The sequence below is a fragment of the Trachypithecus francoisi genome, unplaced genomic scaffold, assembly GCF_009764315.1.
Source record: "Trachypithecus francoisi isolate TF-2019V2 unplaced genomic scaffold, Tfra_2.0 Lachesis_group20, whole genome shotgun sequence".
In the NCBI taxonomy this organism is placed as follows: Eukaryota; Metazoa; Chordata; class Mammalia; order Primates; family Cercopithecidae; genus Trachypithecus; species Trachypithecus francoisi.
In genome coordinates, this window is record NW_022681466.1 from 19,524,515 (window position 1) to 19,543,419 (window position 18,905).

Consider the following 18,905-nt stretch of genomic DNA (forward strand, 5'->3'; position numbering starts at 1 on the left):
CTTTCCAGGCAAAGCAAACACAAAGACCTTGAGACCTGGAGTGCTTGAGGAACTAGTGTTGAATGAGCGAGGAGGGCAAGAGAGGTAGGAGCTGATATGGGAGACACTGGAGGCCAGACCACACATGTCGTATAGGGAGAACTTGGGCTTTTGTTCTGCGCAAGGTGGGAAGCCTCTAGTAAGTTTTAAAGAGTTGCATGGCTTTCAGGTGGGCTCACTCTGCTGTGTTGAAAGGAGCTTGGGGCAAGGTCAAGAGCAGACAGGTAAGTTAGAAGGCTACTATAGCCAGGTGCAGTGGCTCATGCCTATAATCCCAGCACTTTGAGAGGCCAAGGCAGGCAGACCACCCAAGGCTAAGAGTTCAAGATCAGCCTGGTCAACATGGTGAAACCTCATCTCTACCAAAAATACAAAAATTAGCCGGGGATGGTGGCGCATGCCTGTAATCCCAGCTACTCGGGAGGCTGAGGCAGGAGAATTGCTTGAACCCAGGAGGCAGAGATTGCAGTGAGCCACGATCATGCCATGTACTCCAGCGTGGGCAATAGAACCAGACTCCATCTAAAAAAAAAAAAAAAGAAGAAGAAGAAGAAGGCTACTATAGTACTCCTGACCAGAGACGATGGCAACACCAAGTTTTTGGCCTAACCAGCTAGCGGATAGAGCTGTCATTAACCCAGATGGGGAAGACTGCAGAAGCTATTGAGTTGAAGAGGAGGGGACAAAATTTTAGGAGCTCATTATTGGACACGTTGAGTTTGAAATGCTGATTAAGTAACCCAAGTGTTAATGTCAAGTAGGTAGCTGCATTTGCCAATCTGGATTTCCAGGAGAAATCTGGACTGGTGATATACATGTGGGAGTTGTCAGCATGTGGATGATATTAAACTCTACACATCGGAAAAAACCACCTAAAAACTGAAAATAGATTTAAAAAGAGAGAGAGAGGGACAGAAGACGTGCCTACCACACAGGGTTGCTGGGTCCCCATCAGTATATGCAAGAAAGCCCAAGACACACATCATGTAGGCGCTTGTTATCCACCTTAGTGAATTCAGTTTTCTATAGTATTCCATTTAAAACACTGAAATCACCTTTTCAACTATGTAGCTGGCAGAGTTAAGTATTATAGGCTTACCTCTTCAGAGTAAAATAAAACATCATAGACATTCATAATTAATGAGGAAAGTGGGCTCTTATCTTTGAATTTTTTTAATGATAACTATGGCTACAAGATCAGAATGATGTTTTTAAAATCCTTAGGGATAGGCCAAAACTAATGGACTTAAGTAAGAGGAGCAATTCCTTGACTGTTGAATCAGGAGGCTAAAAAGAAACATTATTATTGTGCAAAAGTCTTGCATAGAGTAATCCAATGACACTTTACTAACAACCTCACCCTTATCAACAATGTGTGCTCTCCAAGCCAATCCTCATAAATTAGCAAAGTCAGGCTTTCTTTCTGCAAGAATAGTTACAATGCTCAATTTGTTCCCAAAAATTGTTAAAGGAATATGAAGCTACTCATCATTATTATTGGATTAGAAAAGAAAGAAGTATTTCCTGACAAATCACTCCTGAGTATTTGAATTGTGACTAACACTGGAATCTGGTATAATCATCTTCCCAGAATTACAAAGGAAGGAGGTATGAGTTTAAGGGACCTAGAGAAATGTACGATTTGCCAACTACAGAAGTCTAGGGAGGTGAAAAAATGATTGCCAGGAAATAATAGATTGTACAGCACTAATGAATTCTAATGAAATAATAACAAATCTAATCTTACTCCATGTTTACCCAATTTTTCAAATATTCATTGGCCCAGTAGGGAGAAGCTAACTGAAAATAAATTAACCCAGAATGGGTTGGAAACTTGAAACAAGGACAGAGCCAAGTGAAATGAATGCCTTAAAAACTGTGTACATAAAGACCAAAGGAGTCCAAATCAGTACACTTTTCACTTCCATCTCTCACACCTAGATAAGCTCAACGTTTGCAGGAGCATCATGTCTTGCTCTTCCCAGGTCTGCTCCTCCAGGGCAGGAGGCAGCAGCTTGGCCAGGCTGCCTGCTGGTGAAAGCAGCTTCAGCAGTAGAGGCAGATGTGGTCTGGGGGGCAGCACTGTCCGGGGCTTCCAAAGAGGAGCCGGCAGCTATGGCCTGAGTGGGAAGGCCTAGTAGTGGCTTTGGAGGTAGCTTTAGTGGGGGATTTGATAACTGCTCTGTAGGAGGTGGTTCTAGCTTCAGCAGGATCTCTGGATTCTGCGGGAGTTCTGGATTAGGTGGTGGTGCTAGTGGAGGCTTCTGCAGTATGGTGGTTGTACGGGAGGTGGTGGTGGCAACAGAAGGCTTTTTCCTGGAGGGGAAAAGCAAACCATGCAGAACCTCAGTGACGGCCTAGCCAATTACCTAGACAATGTCAGAGCCCTGGAGGAGGCCAACACAAAATCAAGGAGTGGTGTGACAAATTTGGGCCTGGGTCTGGAGACAGTGGATCTAGAAGAGATTGCAGTAAATACTATCCAGTAATTGAAGATCCCAGGAACCAGGTGAGAAACTCAGTGACGGTACCTCTTTTGTACTTATTTATTAAATTTTAGGACAATATGAAATTGTTATTTTATTTTTTGCTCAATTGTTTCATGCAGAATGTTTCAGATACATATTTGGTAAAGAGAGAGAGAAAAGAAACAAGAAACGTTCCATGATGTCACTCTAGATTTATTTAGAATGTAATTCACACTGGACATTAGCTACTAAAAAATTTTTCTGCAACTATATCTTGACAGTCAAAGGTAAATCAGTAGTGACATGTTACTCATTAAAATGTTCATTAGTTTTACTGCGTCTCCTAGATCATTGCAGCCACGATTAATAATGCCAGCATGACTTCCCCAATTGACAAAGCTGGACTTGCAGCAGATGACTTCAAAATGAAGTGAGTTTGGTTCAAAATATCAATTGTTACCATGACAAAAAATAAGACTTACGTTTTTACTTTTAACATAAAATGTATATAAAGGCAATTAGATCCAAGTATCAGATAAATATATTAGTATAAAATATCTACACTGAAGGAAAAAAGGCCAATTTTAATGTGTATTTAATGACAAGAGATTCCAAAATTGGAATTTTAAAAAATTATTTCAGGCCAGGCATGGTAGCTCACGCCTGCAATCCCAGCACTTTGGGAGGCTGAGGAGGATGGATCACCTGAGGTCAGGAGGTCACCTGAGACCAGTCTGGCCAACATGGCAAAACCTCATCTCTACCAAAAATACAAAAAATTAGCCAGGCACGGTGGCAGGCACCTGTAATCCCAGCTACTTGGGAGGCTGAGGCAGGAGAATCACTTGAACCCAGGAGGTGGAGGTTGCAGTGAGCCGAGATCATGCCATTGCACTCCAGCCTGGGGGACAAAGCAAGACTCCTTTTCAAAATTAATTAATTAATTAAGAAATAAAAATGATTTCATAGTCTTTGTTTAAATATTTCGAAAGAATTTCAACTTGAGCTGGATGTCAGTAGGCAAGTCCTTTTGAAAACAAAGCTTCTCAAAGTAGTTAATCTAATTCATCTATCATATTCCAAAGATCTCCTAAGGTATGAAAATGAGCTCTGTCTATGCCAGTCGGTTGAAGCCTATGCAAATGGCCCGCAAAAAGTACTCAGTGAGCTGAATGTGACCACATGAGACCTTAAAATACAGTCCAAAAGCCTAGTAGAAGACCTGCCTTATCTCAAGAACAACCCCGAGGAGGTCGGAGAAAGAAACCCATCGAGAGACTTCCCATCACCATTCAGCAAGGTCCCCAACCTCAAAGGATTTTTGCTACTGCGACTTTTGCGTTTCCTCTCCGCCAAGAAAGGAGCACTTTGCAGAGACAGTTCAGTGGGGACGTGACTGTAGAAATGAACTCGGCCCCGGGGGCAGATCTAACCAAGCGGCTGAACTGCATGAGGCAATAGTAAGAGGAACTGGCTGAGCAAAACCTTAGGGAGGCCGAGGAGTGGTTCAACAAGCAGGTAGCTCAACCCTAATCCTAACCCGAACCTTAACCTAGCAAAGTGAGAGAAGATAGAAAGCCAGGCAGAGTAACTGTAGCTTCTTTGATTTCACTGTACTTTGTTGATTTCATGCTTGCAAAGTGCACCCCTGCAGACACAGATCTCCACGAATGCTGAAGCAGTTAGCTCGGCCAAGAGTGAGATAATGGAGCTGAAACGAGTCCTCCAGTCCCTGCACCATGAACTGCAGTCTGTCTTGGCCATGGTAGGTGGGAAAGGGGGGCACTCACTCAATTTTCTTCTATAGTTTTAAAAAATAGTTTCGCAGACACTGAAGCATGCTGGCAAAACGCTGGCTTTTGTAAACAGGAATAATAGTACCTATCTCATAAGGTTGTTATGAGAATTAAATGAGTCAATATTTATAAAATACTTTGGTGCCTAATAGTGAGTAGGAAGTGCTATATAGTTACAGTAGCAGTCTCTGATTAATATTGCTATCATTACTATTATTGGATATTAATTATCAAAGGTAAATCTCTATTAAGTGGTTCATTTGGAGACACCCTCACCATACAAAATATATGTTTCAGAATTCATATGTTGAATACCGAGGAGTTATTCTGACAATGCTTCAATTTTCATGTGCATTTGTAGCAAAGCTCCCTAGAAGGAACCCTGGCTGACACAGAAGCTGGCTATGTGGCTCAGCTGTCAGAAATTAAGATGCATATCAGCGTCCTGGAGAAGCAGATCTGCCAGATCCAGGGCGAGACTGAATACCAGAACACAGAGTATGCACAACTGTTGGACGTCAAGACACGCCTGGAGGTGGAGATCGAGACCTACCACCGCTTGCTGGGTGGAGAGGGAGGATGAGTCACCGATACCTTGATTTTGTTGTTAAAATCACTTTCTTAAAAATGAAGAAATTTGATTCAGAGACTGAGATTTACAGTCTCAGCAAGTTTCAAATCAAGTACAATCTGAAAAGCTAGTAGAAAAAAGAAAAGAAAAAAAGCACAACTGTCCATGGTATCACTCTAGATTTATTTAGAATGTAATTCACACTGGGTGTTAGTTCCTTTACAATTTTTCTGCAACTATATCTTGATAATTAAATGCAAATAATAAATTACATGTTATTCTTTAACGTGTTCATTAGTTTTTTTGTATCTCCTAGATAACTGCAGTCATTTCTGAGACAGGGTCTCACTCTGTTGCCCACGCTAGAGTGCAGTGGTGTGATTACAGCTCACTGCAGCTTCGACCTCCCAGGCCCAAATGATCCTCCTCCCGCATCAGCCTCCTGAGTATGGGGACTACAAACATGAACCACCACGCCAGGCTAATTTTTTTTTTTTTTTTTTTTTTGAGACAGAGTCTCGCTCTGTCACCAGGCTGGAGTGCAGTGGTGCAATCTCAGCTCACTACAACCTCTGCCTCCCGTGTTCAAGTGATTCTCCTGCCTTAGCCTCCCGAGTAGCTGGGACTACAGGCACCCGCCACCATGCCTGGCTAATTTTTGTATTTTTAGTAGAGACGGAGTTTCACCATGTTGGCCAGGATAGTCTCAATCTCTTGAGCTCATGATCCACCCACTTCGGCCTCCCAAAGTGCCGGGATTACAGGCATGAGCCACTGTATCCGGTCTAATTTTTTTTACTTTTGGTAGAGACATAGTGTTACTATGTTGCCCAGGCTGTTCTCAAACTCCCAGTCTCACTTAATCCTCCTGCCTCAGCCTCCCAAAGTGCTTGGATTGCAGATATGAGCCATTCACCCAGCATGCTATTAATAATGCCCAGCTGGCATTGTTAATAATGCCAGCATTCACATACAACTTTTGTGTGGCATATGTTTTCATTTCTACTGGGTCTATACCTTAGAGTGGAGTGGTTGGGTCATATGTCAGCCCTGTATTTAACCTTTGAGGAACTGCCAGACTATTTTCCATAGTGGCTCCACTGTTTTGCATTCCTACGAGCAGTGTAGGAGGGTTCCAATTTCTTCACATCCTCACCAACACTTGTTCCACTTAGAAAGAAAATATGTCTGCTTCTTTAGAGTTTTTGGCCAAAGAGAAGTAACTGATAACAACCATTTCTTTTATTTGTCAATAGTTCCGAGGCCAGAGAAGCTGCATCTAAAGGATCATTCTCTGTGGTCCAGAGGAAGAATCAGCACAGCTCAATCAAGGGGAAGAGTCGCTTTTTAAAGTAATACTTCCTGCTTACTTAGTGAGCATCCATCATGAATAAAGTGTGCTTTCCTTACCCCCAAAAATCTGGGCTACAGTAATTCACTTTAAAGCATGACTTGTGAACCAACCTTTACATTTCCAGTTCTAAAACTCTCCCTGTTTCTCTTTTAGATTCACATAAAAGCAGAGGAACCAGGCTGGTGACGGATAATGACCAACTAATTTCATCTCAAGTCAACAATGTTTCTGATGTAAAATTCAAGAGTAAGATGCAGGCAGCTGAGTCCTGTCCCCAGGATGTAAATGATGACACCTAACAAAGGCATGGTGAAGCACTGCAACAAACCTACGGCCACAGAGCTGCAGCTACTCCTGTAATTGTTTCTCAGATTCTTTCGTCTTATTGGTTTGGTTTTTGTCTTTAAATTGCAAAATGTGTTTTCCTTCTTAATCATTCTGCGTCAATAAACTTTCTGCCTGTTGCAAATCAACTACATGAACCTTTGTCCTTTTGTTTCACACTGACTTGTTTTATAACAGCTTTATTGAGATATAATTCCTATACCATAAAATTCACGCTTTTTTTTTTTTTTTTGAGATGGAGTCTCACTGTGTCGCCCAGACTAGAGTGCAGTGGCACAATCTCGGCTCACTGCAACCTCCACCTCCTAGGTTCAAGCTATTCTCCTGCCTCAGCCTCCTAAAAAGCTAGGATTACAGGAGCACACCACCACGCCCGGCTAATTGTTTTTTGTATTGTTAGAACAGACTGGGTTTCGCCATGTTGGCCAGGCTGGTCTCGAACTCCTGACCTCAAGTGATCCATCTGCCTTGGCCTCCCAAAGTGCTGAGATTACAGGCGTAAACCACCACACCCAGCCCCACTCACACATTTAAAGTGCACAATTCAATGGTTTGCAGCACGTTCACTGATGGTACAATTATCACCTCAATCAACTTTAGAAAGTTTTTACCACCTCAAAAAGAAATCCCATATCCATGAGCAGCCAGTCCTCATTTTCCCCCAACAAACCCCCACCCCCAGCCTTAGGCAACCAGTAATGCATCTTCTCTCCTATATATTTGCCTATTCTAGGCTCTTCACATAAATGGAATCATATGACATGATACGTGGTCTTTGTGTTTGGCTTCTTTCACTTAGCAAGATGTCTCCAACATTCACCCATACTGTAGCATGTATCGGAACTTCATTCTTTTTTATTGCTGAATAATGTTCCAGTGTATGGATATACCATATTTTATTTATCCATTCATCAGATGATGAGCATTTAGGTTATTTATGATATTTGGCTATTATGAATAATGCTGCTATGAACATTCACTCACAAAATTTTGTGTAGACACATGTTTTCATGTCTACCAGGACTATACCTTAGAGTGGAATGGTTGGGTCATATCTTAGCCCTGTGTTTAACTTTTGAGGAACCACCCGACTATTTTCCAGAGTGGCTGCACTATTTTACATTTCTACCAGCAGTGTAGGAGGGTTCCAATTTCTTCACATCCTCACCAACACTTGTTAATTATTTTTTAAATTATAGCAATCCTAGAGGATATTCAGTGGTATCTCACTGTAGTTTCACAATGACTCTTGAAATCCATTATTTCATGTAGTCCAAAACCATTCCAACAAAAATATGAAATACCTGATAGGGTTGCAGTTTTCCAGCTTTCTTGTGTCAAAAATACACACATATTAAGATGGTGCCCGGCCTTAAAAACCTACTGTCTACCTGTAAAGACAATGCTAATACAAACGAAAATGAAGACTTCATGTGTTTTCAAAAAGAGGAATCAGGGCTGGGTGTAGTGGCTCACACCTGAAATCTCAACACTTTGAAAGGCCAAGGTGGGAAGATCACTTGAGCCCAGAAGTTTGAGACCTGCCTGGGCAAATTAGCCAGGCACTGGGCGTAGTGGTGCATGCCTGTGATTCCAGCTACTTGGGAAGCTGAGGTGGGAAAATTGCTTGAACCCGGGAGGTCAAGGCTGCAGTGAGCTGAGATGGCACCACGGCATGCCAGCCTGGGTGACAGAGTGAGACCCTGTCTCAAAAAAATAAAAATAAAAAAAATACAAGAGGGATGATGAGGAATGACTTGAGCTTTCAGATAGCAAAACATTCATGAAGTGTGAATACTCCCCAACGCAGATGCATCCAGCTCCAGCTGCTGGCATATGGGCTACTAACAGCTACCTTCACAGGGTTCTGCTTTCCCCAGGATTATGCCCCTTCAGGAGAGTGCCTGTGGGACAGTAACTGGCTTATAGGGGATACAAAGTTCTGGCCCCCCTGTCTCAAATTAGAACAACTCTGAAGGACCAGCCCCATCCACAGCCCCCCAAAGGATCAACAGAAGCCTTCATGAAAACAGCATTGCAATGGCCTCTCTCTATGCCCATCCAGTCATCCCCATCTGCTGACAGGTTTATGTTACAAAAGAACTCCCTAACAAACTTCTGCACACATCTCTCCATCTCAGAGTCTGTTTCCAGGAAACACAAGTTTAAAAAAAAAAAAAAGTATTATTTATAGCAATGAGAACAATGTGCCACTAACACAGGCATGAACACCCCAGGAAAAGGCCCATCTGTATGTAAGAATGACATTTTCAAATCAGTTGTGGACAAGTGGATTATTCAATAAAGGCTGCTGAAATAACTAGCTAACTAAGGGTTGGAAGCCAGGATGGGGATGAGGCTAAGGAGGGTGTTGAATAGTTATATCACACACACCAAAATAAATTCAACAGACATTGCAGAAATAAAAGAAAATAAACTTTTACAGACTTTAAATTTTTTAAATTATGTATTCAAGGAATGGTGATGGCTTGTTTCATCAAAAACAAAAACATCATGAAGGGAAAGGAGGACAGATTTATATCAAGAAAATAATGTGAAATAAGAAGCAAAATAAAAAATAAATTTAGTGAAGTATGGTGAAAATCTGCTCCAACACCTAGGAAGGCCCGTGCAGCCAGACCAGAGTCCAGATGTGGACCGCATGATTTAAATCACTAAGCCCTAGCTGCAGTTTGGCACCACCTGCTGTCTGCTGTCTTATCTGTCTAAAATCAAGAGGATTTGGGGATTTGCAAATTTCCAAGAAAGCAGCAGTTCTAGGAATGGGCAGCCTGTTCAGTTGCCCTGACTCATCCTCAGCCTCCCCATTCCCCATCTTCTCCCTAGCCACCCCATCCACCTGCCCACCTGCCATATATCCCCCCAACACTCCAGAGGATAAGAACTTTAGCCTGCCCTCTTTGGGGCTGCATGTAGAATGGAAGCCAACAGCCAATCACTTTAAGTCTAGATTTTCAGCAATGCCACATGGTACCCAGGGTTTTCACTGCATTTGTCATATACAGCCATCCAAGAGCTGATATCCCCAATATATAAACTCAGGAACAGAGACAATCCTATCAGTAAGAAATGGATACATGATACACACAAGCAATTCATAAAATATGAATTGCCAACAAACATTAAAAAGTGATGATGTCCAACATCTCTTGTAATCAAAGAAAGGCAAATTAAAATAATGAGATGCCATGTTCAGCATCAAAACAGGTCCAATTTGTTTAATAACAATAAATACCTATGTTAGCAGGAGTGTAGGGAAAAGTCACTAATACCTTGCTGGATGGAGTGTAAACTAGCAAAACCTTTAAGACAACAATTCAGCAACAGGTATCAAAGGCCTTTTTAAGAAAAGAGCATATCCTTAGAGCCAGCAGTTTCATTTCTAGGAATTTATTCTTACACAATTAATTATTAATGTATGTATACTCCTCTCAGCTGTCTATCATAGTGAAACGTTAGCTATAATAAAATATTCAACAATGAAGAATCAATAGGCTAAGTTATGAAACACCCATCAAAGTCCATCAAAGGACTGTCACACAGCCATTAAGAATGTTCAAGTTCATGTATTGACCTAAAAAGATGTCAATTGTCTATTGAGAAATAAAAACCAGTTTTAGGACAATATGTACAGTATGATATGTACAATATGTACAGCTTTTATAAGAACATAATTACATGTATATTAACACTGTATGTGTTAGTCTCTTCTCACACTGCTATCAAGAAATATCCGAGACTGGCTAATTTATAAAGGAAAAAGGTTTAATTGGCTTACGGTTCTGCAGGCTGTGCAGGAAGCATAGCAGCTTCTGCTTCTGGAGAATCCTCAGAAAACTTACAATCATGGCAGAAGGTGGAGGGGAAGCTGGTGTATCTCACATGACCAGAATGGGAGGGAGAGGGGGCAGGGAGGTGCCACACACCTTTAAACAACCACATTTCACAAGAACTCATGATCATGATAACAGCATCTGGGGGAGGGATGGTGTTAAACTGTGAGAAACTACCCCCCACGCAATGATCCAATCACCTTCTACCAGGCCCCACCTTCAGCATCAGGGATTACATTTCACCATGAGATTTGGATAGGAACACAGGCCCAAACCATATCACTGTACTTACTTGTTTTTTTTTTTTTAGAAAAAGCAAAACCAATATACATCCAAATGTTAACAGTGACTATTTTGGGATAGTGAAATTATGAGTGATCTTTATTTCCTGCTGCTTATTTACATACATTTTCTCATTTTTCTGAAATAAACTGTAGAACTTGTAAAATTTAAAAATCTTTAAAGATAAACCATCTGTATGTTTAAATTTTTTTAAATGAATACTCTCCATTTTGTTTTGTTTTGTTTCGTTTGAGATGGTGTCTCGCTCTGTCGCCCAGGCTGGAGTGCAGTGGCAAGATCTCAGCTCACTGCAACCTCCGCCTCCCCAGTTCAAGCGATTCCCCTGCCTCAACCTCCCGAGTAGCTGGGACTACAGGCACATGACACCACACCAGGCTGATTTTTTGTATTTTCAGTAGAAACAGGGTTTCACCATATTAGCCAGGATGGTCTCAATCTCCTGACCTCATGATCCACCCACCTTGGCCTCCCAAAGTGCTGGGATCACAGGCATGAGCCACTGCGCCTGGCCTCTCCTTTTTTATTGTCAAAGAAAAGTACAAGAAGGACCAAGTGATAAGTAATGTGGTAGAAACTGTAAGAATAATAAGAAAAAAATATTATGCAGGGAGAAGGAGAAACTGGTAAATTAAGGGTTGGAGTGTTCCAGAAGAGTGTTCCAGAAGAGATAGCCCTTGAAAAGTGGTAAAATTTGGATACATAAAAAGAACAGAATAAGGTGTGATTTGAGGCCTTGCTCCAACATCAGTCACATCAAAAGTACTTCTAGAAACATCTAGTCACCTCCAGTGAATGGGTCACAAGTTTGCACCTAAAGATCATCCATTAGTCCTCGTTAGAAATATGTGCTTGTGTCCACTCTACACACAGAAAGGTAATGGTAGGTCCTGGACTTGCTGTTGAATGCCACTGTGGGAAGGACACGGGCTTACCTGGCACCCTTCAACCAAGATTTCCTGGGCACCTGGTTTCTCTGTCTCCCTCTAGGCTACAGGCACCAAAAGAGAAGCACAATTGCTTGCTGGGACCTTCTCCTCACTCCATCTAGTCAGCCTCCACATCACTACTGAGTCCTGTTCCTTTTCTCCCTTTCTGGAAGGATCTGGCTTCATAGACAGTATTCCTACTGGCTCTTCTCCACGTTCTGGTAACAATATGGATGGCCCCTGTGTCCTAATCCCACAGCCTCTTATGCCCAGCTCAAATCTGCAGACTCTAATCAGCTCTGCCCAACCCCAGTCACAGCTTTGCCATGGCTTCTCCAGGGCCCTCTCCTCCTAGGGTAAGCCTTGTGCCCCTTCTCTCCCAGCATGCCCCAGGGCCACTGCAGGTAGGCTGAGCACCCCAGCCTGTCCCTGTCACTGTGCCTGGGGTGAGTCTTGCCAGGACTGGTCTGATGAGCACAGAGATCACCCACTGGGTAATAATAATTTGACTAACTACCAGAAAGGTCTCCAAGAGTGCTGCCATTGCCTTATATGTGGTATTCTCTTATAATTATTTTAATCTGTTCTATACCCAGTTATGTCTCTTTCCCACTTCCAACCTTGTGTGTTTTGGACCTCTCTCTCTTTTCCTAATCAGGCTCATGAAGAGGTTGTCTATTTAATCGATCTCTAAAAGTATCAGCTTTTCAACGTATTTATGTATTTTTTTCTTTTCTGTTTGAATAATTTCAGCCTTTATTTTTACTAATTTATTCTTATATTTTTTAGTTTATCTTGCTGTTCTTTAAAAGAAATTTTTATACTGAATTTCTTCATCTGTGGTCTTTCTTTTTTAACAATGCAGCCATTAGAAGCTGTAAATTTTCTTTATTGTTCAAAGTTAGCTATATCCCAAAAAAGACCAGGTATGAGGTGCTTTTCTTTTTACTTTTTTTTTTTTTTTTAAGAGATGGGGTCTTGCTCTGTCACCCAGAGTGGAGTGCAGTGGCACAATCATAGCTCGCTGCAGCCTCAAATTCATAGGCTCAAGAGATCCTCCTGCCTTGGCCTCCCAAAGGACTGGAATTACAGGCATGAGCCACCATGCCTGGACTTTTTCACTACTTTCTGGTTTGTCATATTTGGTCCAACAGTCATAAAAGGTTTCTTTTTTTCCTGTGATACCCAGGTGAGTATCCTAACATTCAACTCAATTCTGACACTAACTATCTGGAATTAGTGTTAGGCTCTGCAAGCTGAAAAGCTCTGTCTCACAAGACTGCCCTCACTGTAGATGCTAGTCACAAGTATCAGGTCTCCAGGTGATGTGGTTTGGATCTGTGTCCCCACCAAATATCATGTTGAAATGTAATCCCCAATGCTGGAAGTGGGGCCTGGCGGGAGGTGATTGAATCATGGGGGCCACTTCTCATGGTTTAACACCATCCCCACCTTGGTACTGTGTTTGTGATAGTGAATGAGTTTTTGTGAGATCTGGTTGTTTAGAAGTGTGTGGAATCTCCTCACTCTCTCTTGCTCCTGCTCCGGCCATATAAGGTATGTCTGCTTCTCCTTTGCCTTCTGTCATCATTGTAAGTTTCCCGAGGCCTCCCCAGAAGCAAAGCAGATGCCAGCATCATGCTTCCTGTACGCCCTACAGAACGGTGAGCCAATTTCTTTATAGATTACCCAGTTTCAAGTATTTATTTATTTATTTATAGCAGTGCAAGAACAGACTTCTACACCAGGTTACCCACATGTCGAATTTGTTACAAAGTTTGGGGTTTCCACAATCTTCCCCACTTCAGTTTCGATAATTTCTAGAATGGCTCACGGGACTCAGGAAAACATATTGCCTACTATTACCAGTTTATTATAAAGGATCCAACTCAAGAACACTTAAATGGAAAGGATAAATAGGGCAGGATATGAGGGAACAGGCACAGAACTTCCATGCCCTCTCCACACATGCCATACTCCCAGTACCTCCACATGTTCATCAACCCAGAAGCTTTCTAAGCCCCATTATTTAAGGCAGTAGTCCCCAACCTTTTTGGCACCAGGCTCTGGTTTTGTGGAAAACAATTTTTCCATAGACCAGGTGGGTGGAATGGTTTTGGGACGATTCAAGCACATTACATTTATTACATACTTTATTTCTATTATTATTATTACATTGTAATATAAAATGAAATAATTTATACAACTCACCATAACATAGAATCAGTGGGAGCCCTGAGTTTGTTTTCCTGAAACTAGACAGTCCCATCTGGGGGTGATGGGAGACAGTGACAGATCATCAGGCATTTAGATTCTCATAAGGAGCCCACAACCTAGATATGCGCGGTTCACAACAGGGTGCATGCTCCTATGAGAATCTAATGCCACTGCTAATCTGACAGGAGGTGGAGCTCGGGCGGAAATACTTGTGCAGCCTCCACTCACCTCTGGCTGTGTGGCCTGGTTCCTTCATATAATTCCCAGGGACCGGAGACCCCTGACTTAAGGGTTATATAGGTTTCATGACATAGACATGAGTCTGGCTATTTGTGATTAACGCAATACCCAGCCCCTCTCCCCTCCCCAAAGGTTAGGAGATGTGGCTGAACATTCTAAGCTTCTAATCAAGCCTTGGTCCTCTGGAGACCAGTATTCATCCTGAAGCCATTGAGAGGCCCCTAGCCACAAGCCATCTCATCAGTATTCAAAAGACACTCTCATCATTAATATATATTTCCCTTTATACCACAGTTATCTAAGAGAATGTATCAACTCACAGAGATTTTTCTGGTTGTCTTTTTTATTGTTTAGTTCTAATTATAACTCTGATCAAGAACATTGTCTTGAAAGAATTTCTTTTTTTTTTTTTTTTTTTGAGACGGAATCTCGCTCTGTCACCCAGGCTGGAGTGCTGTGGCCGGATCTCAGCTCACTGCAAGCTCCGCCTCCCAGGTTTAGCCATTCTCCTGCCTCAGCCTCCTGAGTAGCTGGGACTACAGGCGCCGCCACCTCGCCCGGCTAGTTTTTTTTTTTTTTTTGTAGTTTTTAGTAGAGACGGGGTTTCACCGTGTTAGCCAGGATGGTCTCGATCTCCTGACCTCGTGATCCGCCCGTCTCGGCCTCCCAAAGTGCTGGGATTACAGGCTTGAGCCACCGCGCCCGGCCTGTCTTGAAAGAATTTCTAGGCGAGTATCCCTTTCCTCAGTTGGGTGCCTTTCCTTGGAGTAGATACATAGAGGCCAGTTAAGGAGATCTCTAAGCACAATTTCCACTTTACCCAGTTCTCAAGTATAAGCAGTGAACTTTTGCAGCTAATGCTCTAGTAAAGAAAATCCCTCCTGGCTGGGTGCAGTGGCTCATGCCTGTAATCCCAGCACTTTGGGAGGCCGAGGCAGGCAGATCACCTGAAGTCGGGAGTTCCAGACCAGCCTGACTAACATGGAGAAACCCCGTCTCTACTAAAAATACAAAATTAGCCGGGCGTGGTGGGGCACGCCTATAGTCCCAGCTACTCAGGAGGCTGAGACGGGAGAATTACTTGAACCCAGGAGGCAGAGGTTACAGTGAGCCAAGATCATGCTATTGTACTCCAGCTTGGGCAACAAGAGCGAAACTCTGTCTCAAAAAAAGAAAAAAAAATGGGAAAGAAGAGAAAAAAAGAAAATCTCTCCTAATTATAATATAAAACACTTTCTAAATCAGAGAAGTAATACATTTAATTACTGGATTGCTAAAAATTAGAGCTGGAAGGGAACCTGAAAAGTGGATAGACCAATATAATAATTTTACAGATGAGGACACAGTAGCTTGGTCGAGAAACATCAACTGTTCTCAAATGTTGTGTTAATAGTTCTGGTGGAAAGAGGACAAGAGACATGAGACTGAGGAAGATTTTTTCTGAGCCTATCATATAAAATACCATCATATACAATATGATCTTATATAAAATACCATGCCATTCTTTTGCTATGAAGCTACTATTTAAGCCCTGGATTCCTTGACCAAAGATTTGCAGCTTCTCTGACATCAGAGGGCAGCAGGAGGTTGAGGGGTCAAGCTCGAAGAGACAGAGCAGGAAGGCCCAGTGTATGGACTTAGCATTGGCAGGAGGCACGGGGGCTGGGCCCTACTGCTCAAGTTATGATCTGGGTTGTTCATGCTTCATGCTTTTGGATTCTCTGAAGAGATGACTACTGTATGAAGAAAGGCATAGAAGGACTTTTTAAGCAGAGTCAATCCTTGAAAACTGTGCTTACTTCAAACTGTCTTGACTGTGGACCCTGGAGGACAAAGCATCCCAACCCCGCAAAGTCGCTCACCCGTTATCTTAACTCTCCATAAACTCACAGAATGATCTTCAGGAAACGTAGAGAATTGAGTTATTTAGAGATTTGAAAGCACTCACATACAAGAACAAAGCCAGGTGTTTTTTCTCCCAGAAGAAAATTTGGCAAAATGGCATGACCAACAGATGCTTCCTGGTGGAGAAGAGAAAGCCTTCAAATAGACACACTTAAGTGAAACCAGGAAGAGAAAGAATGGACGAGGGTAATGGGGAAGGAGAGAAAGTGGTGCAGGAAGAGAAACAGCCACAGAATTGGTGGATTTCTGGGGTGTGACAATGGCACACCCAATCCATCCATGGGTGGTGCTAGATCTACTGGAGTGAGTTCTTGGTCACGTTATTATTGCAAAACCTTTTTTCTTTTCCAAGTAGTTGAGCCTGGCGGTGCCTACAGCAGGCACCAGCTGGAAGCTGGCCCAAACAATGATTCCCTAGAGCAAGGTCCCCGATTGACTCTTGCCTGACCTTTCCGCCCTCTTCCCAAACAACATTTCCTCTTACTGCCAAGCCCCGCTCTCCACCACCACACGCTGAGAATCACTAACCCAGAAGTGGAGCATAAAGATTCAGAAAACAGGCCGGGCGCGGTGGCTCAAGCCTGTAATCCCAGCACTTTGGGAGGCCGAGACGGGCGGATCACGAGGTCAGGAGATCGAGACCATCCTAGCTAATACGGTGAAACCCTGTCTCTACTAAAAAAATACAAAAAACTAGCTGGGCGTGGTGGCAGGCGCCTGTAGTCCCAGCTACTCAGGAGGCTGAGGCAGGAGAATGGTGTAAACCTGGGAAGCGGAGCTTACAGTGAGCCGAGATAGCGCCACTGCACTCCAACCTGGGCAACAGAGCAAGACTCCGTCTCAAAAAAAAAAGATTCAGAAAACAAAACACAACACATAGTAAAGAACTAAAGTAATCAGTGACCCAAGTTGTTCATGAAGACAATCAGGTCATGTTAGTTCTTATTAATTCAAGGACTATTTACTGTCTATCTACTATCTGTCATTGCAAAGGCATTGCAAAGAGACTGTTCACACGTTAAATCTATACTTTCCAATGTGTCCAAAAGAAAGAAAATTGGTGTATTAAAGAGATATCTGCACTCCCATGCTTATTACAGCACTATTCACAATAGCCAAGATTTAGAAGCAACCTAAGCATCCGTCGACAGTAGAATGGATAAAGAAAAAGTGGCATATATACACAGTGGAGTACTATTCAGGCATGAAAAGAATGAGATCCTGTCATCTGCAACAACGTAGATGAAACTGGAGGTCATTATGTTAAGTTAAATAAGCCAAGCACAGAAAGACAAACTGTATTCTCACTTACTTGTGGGAGCTAAAAATTAAAACAATTGAACTCATGAAGATAGAGAGTAGAATGATGGTTATCAGACGCTGGGAAGGGAAATGGGGGAGGAGGGGGAAAGTGAGGACGCTTGATGGGTACAAAAAATAGTTAGAAAAAATGAATAAGACCTAATAGCTCATAGCATAACAGAGTGACTATAGTCAATAATAATTTACTTGTATAATTTATAATAACTAAAAAATAGTATAATTGGAATGTTTGTAACACAAAGGATAAGTGCTTGAGGTGATGGGTACTCCATTTACCCTGATGGGATATGTACACCTATATCAAAATATCTCATGTACCCCATAAATCTATATGCCTACTATGCACCCACAAAAGTTAAAAGTTAAAATTTTTTAAATATATACTTTCCCTTCTTTTTTCCTGTCTGCCACAGAAAGTTTTGTCAACATTCAAAAAATACTGTAAACCCAGCAACTTCCCTTAACTACTCTGATCTGATGCTTCTACCTGAAAAACACACAACAGAATATTTTCTCGAATGAACAGAAGATAGAATCCCCAAGTTCTCTTCTCAAGTCTGTAAAGATCCATCAGGAGCCATAGGCCATGCATTTCAGTATTTGGTTTTCCTACTAGTCTAAAAACCTGCAATATATTAATCTGAAAAATATTTAAATACTAGTAATCTATCCCCCCCCCACACACACACACACACACAAATTGATGGGTATTATCTGCAAATCATTCTGCACTTATTACTGAAATCATATTCTATAAGGAAATATAGCTTTTATATGATTCTTTACAGGTAAAAATAAACTTCTAATCACAAACTATTCAAAATTTGAACTGGGAGCCCAGACACACCTAAGATTCAATCTATCTCTCTCTCTTTTTTTTTTTTTTTTTTTTTTGAGATGGAATCTCGCACTGTTGCCCAGGTTGTAGTGCAGTGGCCCAATCACAGCTCACTGCAACCTCCACCCACCGGGTTCAAGCAATTCTCCTGCTTCAGCCTCCCAAGGAACTGGGATTTAAACGTGCTCTCAGCCAAATGCAAGTCTTTATGAAAATGGAAAGATTATGTTTCATAGTTTTGAAAGGAAGAAAAACTCTGTGACTGTTCCTCCCATTGCCAGTATTTGCATACCATTTAATCATTAGGGTTTACGTTTCTTTGGTTTCATAGCTTTAGGGATGGGTGAGGCAGGATGACCAACACATTATGTGTGGTGCATTTTTTAGCTACTTTAGAAGGGCGTTATAAAAATTACTCCCAGCTTAACAATTTAAAAGTTTGTACACTTTGTACCCCTTGGAGACATGTCACTCTAAATATGAAGAAGAGTAACATCACACTCCTGTGAAAACAGTACAGGTAGAGCACAAAAGCCACATAAGAGCTACATGGTAAAGGGAATCATCACTTATTTAATCATGTGTCCCAATCAAATACAATTTAAGGAAGAATTAAAAGGAGAACACTGTTTAACAAATGATTGAATATAAAGATTAAGGTATGCACATAGTTTAACAGAGACTGGCAAAATAAGGAAGAAATTCTTAAATAAACAAAAGTCAGCT

The 18,905-nt window shown here is 41.9% G+C and overlaps 1 pseudogene; it reads left to right on the forward strand.

The window, feature by feature from the left end:
* The first annotated feature begins 2,006 nt into the window (after nucleotides 1-2,006).
* Nucleotides 2,007-4,886, forward strand: LOC117066479 (annotated as a pseudogene).
* The last annotated feature ends 14,019 nt before the right edge of the window (nucleotides 4,887-18,905 follow it).